General features: G+C 41.5%; 1 pseudogene; it reads right to left on the reverse strand.

Moving 5' to 3' along the window:
* Positions 1–5,750: 5,750 nt before the first annotated feature.
* Positions 5,751–10,379, reverse strand: LOC135573543 (clarin-3-like; annotated as a pseudogene).
* Positions 10,380–13,506: the final 3,127 nt, after the last annotated feature.

The following is a 13,506-nucleotide window of genomic DNA, read 5'->3' on the forward strand; positions in this document are numbered from 1 at the left end:
CCTAATCACAGCTGTGGAATCTCTCTTTAGGTTTATACTGAAGAACATGTCACCTCATCTTAGAGAGACAATCTGCAGTAGATACATCCATTTTTGGACTTATAAACGAATGATATACAGGTGTATCCATTGATTCTTGAAGAATATAACTGGTCAGTGGCAGGTAAACTAGTGGTTAGAGCGTTGGGCCAGTAACCGAAAGGTTGCTAGATTGAATCCCCCGAGCTGAAGAGGTAAAAATCTGTCGTTCTGCCCCTGAAAAAGGCAGTTAACCCCACTGTTCCTAGGCCGTCATTTTAAATACGAGTTTGTTCTTAACTGACTCGTCTAGTTAAATAAAGGTCAAATAAATTGCCTCATGCGCTTAGGTCAACTGTAACACTCAAAATATCAGCGTTGTTTTACTGGCAATATGCCTAAACAAAGGAAGTGAATAGCCTCAGAGCACGGTTCAAACTACCATGGTGTTGTATTAGACAACCAGGCCTTGTATCTACAGCTCTGTCTATGAATTGGAGAGTGGTCACATTTCTCAGCTTTTTTCGGGAAAACAGTGGAGAGGAAAATGCTTTGTTTTTTGTTTCAACTGCTGATTGCAGCTTTAAAGAATCTCTTCAGCAGGGCAGTAAACTACAGACTGTGTTTATGGAATCTCTTCAGCAGGGCAGTAAACTACAGACTGTGTGTATGGAATCTCTTCAGCAGGGCAGTAAACTACAGACTGTGTGTATGGAATCTCTTCAGCAGGGCAGTAAACTACAGACTGTGTGTATGGAATCTCTTCAGCACGGCAGTAAACTACAGACTGTGTGTATGGAATCTCTTCAGCAGGGCAGTAAACTACAGACTGTGTGTATGGAATCTCTTCAGCAGGGCAGTAAACTACAGACTGTGTGTATGGAATCTCTTCAGCACGGCAGTAAACTACAGACTGTGTGTATGGAATCTCTTCAGCAGGGCAGTAAACTACAGACTGTGTGTATGGAATCTCTTCAGCACGGCAGTAAACTACAGACTGTGTGTATGGAATCTCTTCAGCAGGGCAGTAAACTACAGACTGTGTGTATGGAATCTCTTCAGCAGGGCAGTAAACTACAGACTGTGTTTATGGAATCTCTTCAGCAGAGGCAGTAAACTACAGACTGTGTTTATGGAATCTCTTCAACATGGCAGTAAACTACAGACTGTGTGTATGGAATCCCTTCAGCAGGGCAGTAAACTACAGACTGTGTGTATGGAATCTCTTCAGCACGGCAGTAAACTACAGACTGTATTTGTGTATGGAATCAGGTGTTCTTTTGTTTTCCTTTCTTGACACTGGGAATAAAATAGGGAGAAAGATGATATTTCCAGAGATTGTAACATTCAACAAGGCTGTCCGAGGTATATTGATCCTTGGAATCGGTGGGGAAACTGGACCTGGTTAAGATGAAACGCAAGAGTGAACTTTAAAAGAGCTCTCCTGTCATCCCTGTATCACGACATGTCATGCGCGGGTGTCTGTCTGATGGGGGTTGGTAGCTGGCCAGCCTCAGTTCTGTCTGTCTGTCTGTATGTCTGTCTGTCTGTCTTTTCCAGTCATGGGAAAATGACAGTGTGATGTGTGACGAGGTCCCGTGTCACTGGTTGTTCATCGACTGTGACACATTTCCTGCGGACCTTCCTGACTGGACTGGAGGTTTTACTTCTGGAGTGGAAGTGTACAATAGTTGTGCCAAATTCAACGTAACATGTTTAAATGCAAGGTACCCATGAAAAGGAAGAAACTCCCAGCACGCTGTTGAAAAGCTCCCACATGCAATGTAATGGATCTCACAGACACTCAACAGGTTGACAGATTCACCAAAGCATATTGGCTATAATTCAGCTAGACACTGTAAGCAAAAACAGGGTGTCAGATTCCCCAAAACATATGGCTGCATTTCAGCTAGACACTGCAAACAAAACATCTAAGAGTTCAAACAGGAAGTACAAAACAGGAAGTAACAAAACAACGTGTAAGGTAGACAAACCATTGGCTTGCCAACCTGCTGAAGTTAAGATAATGATTATAAATGTTGTGTGGAACAATACTCAGTCCCACAGGTAGGTGGCAGCAGAGAGTCATACTCCTGATTTTCACTGTGGAACAATACTCAGTCCCACAGGTAGGTGGCAGCAGAGAGTCATACTCCTGATTTTCACTGTGGAACAATACTCAGTCCCACAGATAGGTGGCAGCAGAGAGTCATACACCTGATTTTCACTGTGGAACAATACTCAGTCCCACAGATAGATGGCAGTAGAGAGTCATACTCCTGATTTTCACTGTGGAACAATACTCAGTCCCACAGGTAGGTGGCAGCAGAGAGTCATACTCCTGATTTTCACTGTAGGAACAATACTCAGTCCCACAGGTAGGTGGCAGCAGAGAGTCATACTCCTGATTTTCACTGTAGGAACAATACTCAGTCCCACAGGTAGGTGGCAGCAGAGAGTCATACTCCTGATTTTCACTGTAGGAACAATACTCAGTCCCACAGGTAGGTGGCAGCAGAGAGTCATACTCCTGATTTTCACTGTTGAACAATACTCAGTCCCACAGGTAGGTGGCAGCAGAGAGTCATACTCCTGATTTTCACTGTGGAACAATACTCAGTCCCACAGATAGATGGCAGCAGAGAGTTATACTCCTGATTTTCACTGTAGGAACAATACTCAGTCCCACAGATAGATGGCAGCAGAGAGTCATACTCCTGATTTTCACTGTGGAACAATACTCAGTCCCACAGATAGATGGCAGCAGAGTTATACTCTGATTTTCACTGTAGGAACAATACTCAGTCCCACAGATAGATGGCAGCAGAGAGTTATACTCCTGATTTTCACTGTAGGAACAATACTCAGTCCCACAGATAGATGGCAGCAGAGAGTTATACTCCTGATTTTCACTGTAGGAACAATACTCAGTCCCACAGATAGATGGCAGCAGAGAGTCATACTCCTGATTTTCACTGTGGAACAATACTCAGTCCCACAGATAGATGGCAGCAGAGAGTTATACTCCTGATTTTCACTGTAGGAACAATACTCAGTCCCACAGATAGATGGCAGCAGAGAGTTATACTCCTGATTTTCACTGTAGGAACAATACTCAGTCCCACAGACAGATGGCAGCAGGGAGTCATACTCCTGATTTTCACTGTAGGAACAATACTCAGTCTCACAGACAGATGGCAGCAGGGAGTCATACTCCTGATTTTCATTGAAAAACAATACTCAGTCTCACAGACAGATGGCAGCAGAGAGTCATATTCCTGATTTTCACTGTAGGAACAATACTCAGTCTCACAGGCAGGTGGCAGCAGAGAGTCATAGTTCTGAATTTCACTGAACAACAATACTCAGTCTCACAGGCAGATGGCAGCAGAGAGGCAGAGTTCTGACTGATTCTCACTGTGGAACAGATTGGGGAGTGTATTGTTGCTGCCCCCAAACTGACAGAACAACAAGGCCGTCGTTCATTTGGCATGAAGAGAAATGTTTATAGCTGTTATTTGTGCTTTATTGATTCTTAGCATATGTGTTGTGTTTCTGCCCTTTGTGTGTTGTGTTTTTGGGTCCATTCTCTAAATACAGTATCTTCCTCATGTAGACATTTTGAGAGAGACTGAAATAATTCCTGTAACCTAGGCTACACAGGCTGCATTTTACACAGACAGCACAATTCTGATTTACTTTTCTTTTTTTCTAAAATGGTCTTTTGACCTAACCGATCAGAACAACATCCGATGTGAAAACATCTGATGTATTTGGTCAAAAGATCAGAATTGGGCTGCGTGTGTAAGTAAACGCAGCCATATAGTTCTAGTCTTTTTTATAGATAACTATACCAGTGACGTCATAGATACAGGAACTCAACCTGCCGATACATGTAGGTCAAAGTGTATTTTACGGCATCAAGGTCTTTAAGAATTCATGTTCCTAAAATGAAAGATACCCTGGAGCATACAAAACATTAAGAACACCTAATCCTAATAGACCTAACCTAACTTAACCTAATAGAATTCATGTTCCTAAAATGAAAGATACCCTGGAGCATACAAAACATTAAGAACACCTAATCCTAATAGACCTAACCTAACTTAACCTAATAGAATTCATGTTCCTAAAATGAAAGATACCCTGGAGCATACAAAACATTAAGAACACCTAATCCTAATAGACCTAACCTAACTTAACCTAATAGAATTCATGTTCCTAAAATGAAAGATACCCTGGAGCATACAAAACATTAAGAACACCTAATCCTAATAGACCTAACCTAACTTAACCTAATAGAATTCATGTTCCTAAAATGAAAGATACCCTGGAGCATACAAAACATTAAGAACACCTAATCCTAATAGACCTAACCTAACCTAACATTCATGTTCATATTGAGTTGGAACGAGCAGGGCGTTCTTAATGTTTTGTACGCTCAGTGTCAACCCCGGTGATTCTTGAAGAACATAACTCTTAGATGCTTCGTGTGTTTGGTTCAACTGTCGTATCCCGTCAGCATTCAAAATATCAGCTTGTTTTACCTATTTTTGTTTTGTAAACAATGGAAATGTAGATTAACACTGTACAGGCCTTAAAAACATTGCTAAAACTATCATCCTGATATTTTTTTCCAACAGGTCAGTTGACTGAGAACACGTTCTCATTTACAGCAACGACCTGGGGAATAGTTACAGGGGGGTGAATGAGACAGTTGTAAGCTGGGGATGACTAGGTGGCCAGGATAGTATGAGTGTCATGGGATCTTTAGTGACCTCAGAGCCAGGACACCTGTTTAACGTCCCATTCAAAAGACCCTACACAGGGCAATGTCCCCAATCACTGCCCTGGGATATTTATTTATTTTTGACCAGAGGAAAGGGTGCCTCCTACTGGGCCTCCAACACCACTTCCAGCAGCATCTGGTCTCCCATCCAGGGACCGACCAGGACCAACCTTGCTTAGCTTCAGAAGCAAGCCAGCACTGGGATGCAGGGTGCTATGCTGCTGGCTATATCATGGATGGTGAGTCCTTGTATTCAAAGCTCTGTCGCATGAGTTTGAGAGGGAGACATTCCTGTAGCCCCATCTTTCAGCTGTTTACAAAATCAATGGTGGGGGTGATAGTTTTGTTATTTGTAAGAATTGCAGATTGCCCCTTTAAGCCTTCACGAGAAAATCCAAAATATCCACACAGTTTATTATTAGAATTGACATTTTAGAGAATATATATTATGATGTATTTATGGAAGAAACCAATGTATTGTCTTCTGGTATTTAACAAAACAAACTATATAGTCGTGTAATCAACTTGCTGTATACTTCTGTTTTCAGCTAAACACTGCATTAACCTTACGCTATTTTACTAAGCAGGCAGTGTCATTTTTTTTAAAGCATTTTGAATTCAATTGGATTGTAAATGTCAGCTATGCATAAATATATAAACAGAGAGCAAGAGGAACATGTTGTAACGATGAAACAAGGTGATCTGAGTTAATTATATATTAGCCTGTGAGATATGTTATAAGAGCTCGGATCAGTCCTGGATCCTACACGCCCATTTCAAGGACACTGAGTTTTACTGTTGTAGTCTCTTATGAACACAGTGTCAGTGTCAGTCTGTGAGGGAGATGTTGTAGCACCATCAGGGATCTTGGAACTGAATCTGTATCCTGGTCTTCCAGACATGTCGTGTGTACATATGAGCACCAGGAAGGAGAAGCACGCTATTAATACATCATGATCTCTTTAGAGCGTCCTCCGTGGGCCTCTGCTGCTCCTGTCTGTGTGTAGGCAGCGTGCTCAAACAGATTACCAGGAGGATGGCTAGCAGACTCAGCACCATGTAGGGATCAGCAGGAACTGCTATCCCATCTGGAACTCTGAGGTCTTGTCCTTCAGGTAGACTGAACTACGCTACTCTACACTACTCGCTCTTAACCAGGTCTTCAGACATGTCGGTCAGCTACTGGACGTTCACTACGTACAGGATGAGCACCAGGAAGGAGAAGCACGCTGGGGCAAAGAACAAAGGGGAGGTTAAAAAGAGTACTACTACTATTAGTACTAATACTACTGCTACTACTACTACTACTACTGCTACTACTACTACTACTACTACTACTACTGCTACTACTGCTACTACTATTAGTTATACTACTATTAGTTATACTACTATTAATACTACTACTAGTTATACTTATACTATTAGTTATACTACTGTTAGCTTATACTACTATTAGTTATACTACTATTACTACTACTACTAGTTATACTACTATACTATTAGTTATACTACTATTAGTTATACTACTATTACTACTACTACTAGTTATACTACTACTATTAGTTATACTACTATTACTACCACTACTAGTTATACTACTACTATTACTACTACGGAGTCAATCACCACCTTCCGGAGACACCTGAAACCCCACCTCTTTAGGATTATACTACTACTATTACTACTACTTACTCAATCACCACCTTCCTGAAAACTACTAGGATAGGATAAAGTAATCCTTCTCCCCCTCCCTCCCCCTTAAAAGACCTAGATGCACTATTGTAAAGTGGCTGTTCCACTGGATGTCATAAGGTGAAAGCACCAATTTGTAAGTCGCTCTGGATAAGAGCATCTGCTAAATGACTTAAATGTAAATGTAAATGTATTAGTTATACTACTATTAGTTATACTGCTATTACTACTACTACTAGTTATACTACTACTATTAGTTATACTACTATTAGTTCTACTACTATTAGTTCTACTACTACTAGTTCTACTACTACTATTAGTTATACTACTATTAGTTATACTACTATTAGTTCTACTACTAGTTATACTACTACTATTAGTTATACTACTATTAGTTATACTACTATTAGTTCTACTACAACTGTTAGTTCTACTACTACTACTACTACTACTATTAGTTATACTACTATTAGTTATACTACTATTAGTTATACTACTACTATTAGTTATACTACTAATACTACTACTACTACTTTTAGTTCTACTACTTTTACTACTACTACTACTACTATTAGTACTACTACTATTAGTTCTACTACTATTAGTTCTACTACAATTAATGATACTACTACTACTATTAGTTATACTACTATTAGTTATACTACTACTACTACTACTATTAGTTATACTACTATTAGTTCTACTACTACTACTACTATTAGTTCTACTACTATTAGTTCTTCTACTACTACAACTACTACTATTAGTTATACTACTATTAGTTATACTACTACTATTAGTTCTACTACTACTACTATTAGTTCTACTACTATTAGTTCTACTACTACTACTATTAGTTCTACTACTATTAGTTCTACTACTATTAGTTCTACTACTACTACTATTAGTTCTACTACTATTAGTTCTACTACTATTAGTTATACTACCATTACTACTACTACTAGTTATACTACTACTATTAGTTATACTACTATTAGTTATACTACTATTACTACTACTACTAGTTATACTACTACTATTAGTTATACTACTATTAGTTATATTACTATTACTACTACTACTACTACTATTACTACTACACAACCTTCAGGTATTTCATATGGGACTAAATAGGGCTTGAACCCACAACCTTCAGGTATTTCATATAGGACTAAATAGGGTTTGAACCCACAACCTTCAGGTATTTCATATAGGACTAAATGGGGTTTGAACCCACAACCTTCAGGTATTTCATATAGGACTAAATAGGGTTTGAACCCACAACCTTCAGGTATTTCATACGGGACTAAATAGGGTTTGAACCCACAACCTTCAGGTATTTCATACGGGACTAAATAGGGTTTGAACCCACAACCTTCAAGGTATTTCATACGGGACTAAATAGGGTTTGAACCCACAACCTTCAGGTATTTCATACGGGACTAAATAGGGTTTGAACCCACAACCTTCAGGTATTTCATACGGGACTAAATAGGGTTTGAACCCACAACCTTCAGGTATTTCATACGGGACTAAATAGGGTTTGAACCCACAACCTTCAGGTATTTCATACGGGACTAAATAGGGTTTGAACCCACAACCTTCAGGTATTTCATATGGGACTAAATAGGGTTTGATCCCACAACCTTCAGGTATTTCATACAGGACTAAATAGGGTTTGAACCCACAACCTTCAGGTATTTCATACGGGACTAAATAGGGTTTGAACCCACAACCTTCAGGTATTTCATACGGGACTAAATAGGGTTTTGAACCCACAACCTTCAGGTATTTCATACGGGACTAAATAGGGTTTGAACCCACAACCTTCAGGTATTTCATACGGGACTAAATAGGGTTTGAACCCACAACCTTCAGGTATGCCTAAATAGGGTTTGAAACTGATGGGCTGGCCTCTTTTTTATTGCTTGATTGATTGAAGGAATTGATGTGAACTTTATTAACCTTACCACTGCCAGAGCTGCATGTGTAGAGCCCTATGGGTCCCATGTACGTCTGGTAGGGGTTACTGACGCTGTTGTACAGCGTGATGAGGATGCCGCCCGCAGAGCAGAGCAGACACAGAGCCAGGAGGGTGATCACTATGCCATGGAGGATCTGAGGAGCTCCACCTGTCTCTGCCAACTTCCCAAACACTGCACAGGCAGACCAAGAACAGGCAGGTTAGGAATATACACTAGTATTGTGGTGAGTTCTACCACTACACAGGCAGAACTAGAACAGTCAGGTTAGGAATATACACTAGTTTTATGGTGAGTTCTACCACTACACAGGCAGACCAAGAACAGGCAGGTTAGGAATATACACTAGTATTATGGTGAGTTCTACCACTACACAGGCAGAACAAGAACAGGCAGGTTAGGAATATACACTCACTATGGTGAGTTCTACCACTACACAGGCAGAACTAGAACAGTCAGGTTAGTAATATACACTCACTATGGTGAGTTCTACCACTACACAGGCAGAACAAGAACAGTCAGGTTAGGAATATACACTATTATTATGGTGAGTTCTACCACAACACAGACAGAACTAGAACAGTCAGGTTAGGAATATACACTCACTATGGTGAGTTCTACCACTACACAGGCAGAACAAGAACAGTCAGGTTAGGAATATACACTAGTATTGTGGTGAGTTCTACCACTACACAGGCAGAACAAGAACAGGCAGGTTAGGAATATACACTAGTTTTATGGTGAGTTCTACCACTACACAGGCAGACCAAGAACAGTCAGGTTAGGAATATACACTAGTATTATGGTGAGTTCCACCAAGGGCTGAATTGTGGTATAGATATCTTAGCACCCTTTTTTCCCAAATAGTTTTCTATCTAGAACATAAAAGGGTTATTTTCGCTGTCCCCATAGGAGAACCCTTTGAAGAATCAATTTCGGGTTCCAGGTAGAACCCTTTTGGGTTCTATGAACAATCCTTTCCACAGAGAGTTCTATATGGAACCAAAAAAGGGTTCTACCGGGGAACCAACAAGGGTTTACCTAAAGGCACAGCTGAAGAACCCCTGTAACGTATCCGCTGGGAGTCGGGACAGCAAGTTCTGGGGGAGTGAATTTAATAAATAAATGAATCAACAAAACAAGAAACACAAGCAGCGGTACAGACATGAAACACATAAACAGAGACAATAACATCTTAGGGAACTATTACACTTACATTGTTGCATTATTACAGTATGAAGTCAACGTTCTAGAACATTAGAACGTTATTGTTCTAGAACGTTAACGCAGAACCTTTCTGCACACGTATAGAGGGACAGTGGTAGAGCACGATTAAAATATACCTTGAATTGTCTTTTCACCTCCGAACACCGGACAAGAACCTCTGGCGATCGTCCCGATGAAAAGCTCATATGATATATTGGCGGGCCGTTGGTGAAAACGTGTTCAGTTCCAGAGCAAAGCATTTTGGAAACGGCCCATTCTGTCGACATCCCATAACCTAAAATGGCCACGGACACCGTAGTAGCCAGCGCTACCCAGAAAATGCAGAGCCTTCTTGACGGAGGGCATTGTCACAATATTCCAGCCACACGATGAAGAAGAAGATGAAGACGTCCAAACCCTTATTGGTTCTGTAACTCTCCAAATGAGCTTCAATAGCAGAGTAGTAGGCTGTAACCATCTACCCTTTCTGTTCAAAGACAGGATAGGAGTTACAGTCCACTGATTGGACAGGCGTGACGGTCTGAGGAGAGGACAGGCGTGATGGTCTGAGGAGAGGACAGGCGTGATGGTCTGAGGAGAGGACAGGCGTGATGGTCTGAGGAGGACAGGCGTGACGGTCTGAGGAGAGGACAGGCTTGATGGTCTGAGGAGAGGACAGGCGTGATGGTCTGAGGAGGACAGGCGTGAAGGTCTGAGGAGAGGACAGGCGTGATGGTCTGAGGGAGGACAGGCGTGACGGTCTGAGGAGAGGACAGGCGTGAAGGTCTGAGGAGAGGACAGGCGTGAAGGTCTGAGGAGAGGACAGGCGTGACTAGCTTGTAGGTTATAAAACACCTCTAGATTACGAGGTTGAACTTTAGTCAGGGAAGAGAGAGAGAGACAGAGAGAGACAGAGAGAGAGAGAGACAGAGAGAGAGAGAGACAGAGAGAGAGAGAGAGAGAGACAGAGAGAGAGAGAGAGAAGAGAGAGAGAGAGAGACAGAGAGAGAGAGAGAGACAGAGAGAGAGAGGGAGAGAGAGAGAGAGAGAGATGGTTGTCATAGAGCTGATAACGTATAAAGACAGAGAGAGGGAGATAGAGAGAGAGGGATAGAGAGAGAGAGAGAGAGAGAGAGAGAGAGAGAGAGAGAGAGACAGAGAGAGAGAGAGAGAGAGAGAGAGAGAGAGGGATAGAGAGAGAGAGAGAGAGAGAGAGAGAGAGAGAGAGAGAGAGAGGGAGAGAGGGATAGAGAGAGAGAGAGAGAGAGAGAGAGAGGGATAGAGAGAGAGAGAGAGAGAGAGAGAGAGAGAGAGAGGAGAGAGAGAGAGGGATAGAGAGAGAGAGAGAGAGAGAGAGAGAGAGAGAGAGAGAGAGAGGTGGTTGTCATAGAGCTGATAACGTATAAAGACAGAGAGAGAGAGACAGAGAGAGAGAGAGAGAGGGATAGAGAGAGAGAGAGAGAGAGAGAGAGAGAGATGGTTGTCATAGAGCTGATAACGTATTCCCAAACATCGTAAATGGGAGAGGCATCTGATTAATACAAAAAGGGGAAATAAATAAACCTGAGGACTGAGTGCTCAGCATGCGACGTGATTAATACAAAAAGGGGAAATAAATAAACCTGAGGACTGAGTGCTCAGCATGCGACGTGATTAATACAAAAAGGGGAAATAAATAAACCTGAGGACTGAGTGCTCAGCATGCACGTGATTAATACAAAAAGGGAAATAAATAAACCCGAGGACTGAGTGCTCAGCATGCGACGTGATTAATACAAAAAGGGGAAATAAATAAACCCGAGGACTGAGTGCTCAGCATGCGTGATTAATACAAAAGGGGAAATAAATAAACCTGAGGACTGAGTGCTCAGCATGCGGCGTGATTAATACAAAAAGGGAAATAAATAAACCTGAGGACTGAGTGCTCAGCATGCGTGATTAATACAAAAGGGGAAATAAATAAACCTGAGGACTGAGTGCTCAGCATGCGACGTGATTAATACAAAAAGGGAAATAAATAAACCTGAGGACTGAGTGCTCAGCATGCGGCGTGATTAATACAAAAAGGGGAAATAAATAAACCTGAGGACTGAGTGCTCAGCATGCGGCCTGTGATTAATACAAAAAGGGGAAATAAATAAACCTGAGGACTGAGTGCTCAGCATGCGACGTGATTAATACAAAAAGGGAAATAAATAAACCTGAGGACTGAGTGCTCAGCATGCGGCGTGATTAATACAAAAAAATAAATAAACCCGAGGACTGAGTGCTCAGCATGCGTGATTAATACAAAAGGGGAAATAAATAAACCCGAGGACTGAGTGCTCAGCATGCGTGATTAATACAAAAAGGGGAAATAAATAAACCCGAGGACTGAGTGCTCAGCATGCGACGTGATTAATACAAAAAGGGAAATAAATAAACCCGAGGACTGAGTGCTCAGCATGCGGCGTGATTAATACAAAAAGGGGAAATAAATAAACCTGAGGACTGAGTGCTCAGCATGCGACGTGATTAATACAAAAGGGGAAATAAATAAACCTGAGGACTGAGTGCTCAGCATGCGGCGTGATTAATACAAAAGGGGAAATAAATAAACCTGAGGACTGAGTGCTCAGCATGCGTGATTAATACAAAAAGGGAAATAAATAAACCTGAGGACTGAGTGCTCAGCATGCGACGTGATTAATACAAAAAAGGGAAATAAATAAACCTGAGGACTGAGTGCTCAGCATGCGGCGTGATTAATACAAAAGGGGAAATAAATAAACCTGAGGACTGAGTGCTCAGCATGCGTGATTAATACAAAAAGGGAAATAAATAAACCTGAGGACTGAGTGCTCAGCATGCGACGTGATTAATACAAAAGGGAAATAAATAAACCTGAGGACTGAGGGGAAATGCTCAGCATGCGGCGTAGTTTGTTCCAGATGAAGAAATAAGGATATATTGTTTATTCCACATAAATAATTGTTAATAAGCTACAACACACCTTCAGGCATCATTACATGTCTTTAACCAGATAGTCAATATCAGTCTCTAATTGTTATCACAAACTAGGTGGTTCCAGCCCTGAATGCTGATTGGCTGGCAGCCGTGGTATATCAGACCGTATACCACGGGAATGATAAAACATATATTTGTTTACCGCTCTCATTAAGTTGGTAACCAGTTTATAATAGCAATAAGGCACCTCAGGGGTTTGTGATATATAGCCAATATACCATGGCTTACGGGTGTATCCGGGCACTCCGTGTTGCGTCGTGCTTAAGAACAGTCCTCAGCCGTGGTATATTGGCCATATTCCACCCCTTCTCAGGTCTCACTGCTTCGTTAGACAATATTGGCATTATGTACCTGTACAAGATACAGAGTTGTCACTAGTAACACACACACACACACACAAACACACACACACACACACACACACACACACACACACACACACACACACACACACACACACACACACACACACACACACACACACACACACAACACACACAGCAACACAAACACACAGCAACAGACACAGCCAATCGAAACATCAGAGACACCATGAAGGCCATCGTATGATAAACAACATGTGTTTTATTGTCCCAACTCTTTTCAGTACCTCCCCTATGTACAGTAAGTGTCGAGCAAAACACAATGACGTTTTCCTGCACGGGATCCAAAGTCCTCCTCTGGAAACAAGTCAGGCTAAATGAGGCCATAAAACAAAGCAGATTAATGATTTGCTCTTCCCTCTGCAGTAGTTGAGAGTGATCAGCATGTCATGGATAGGCCTCACACTGTAACAGATAGACAAAGACCCAA

Source organism: Oncorhynchus nerka, linkage group LG10 (assembly GCF_034236695.1).
Source record: "Oncorhynchus nerka isolate Pitt River linkage group LG10, Oner_Uvic_2.0, whole genome shotgun sequence".
Taxonomy (NCBI): domain Eukaryota; kingdom Metazoa; phylum Chordata; class Actinopteri; order Salmoniformes; family Salmonidae; genus Oncorhynchus; species Oncorhynchus nerka.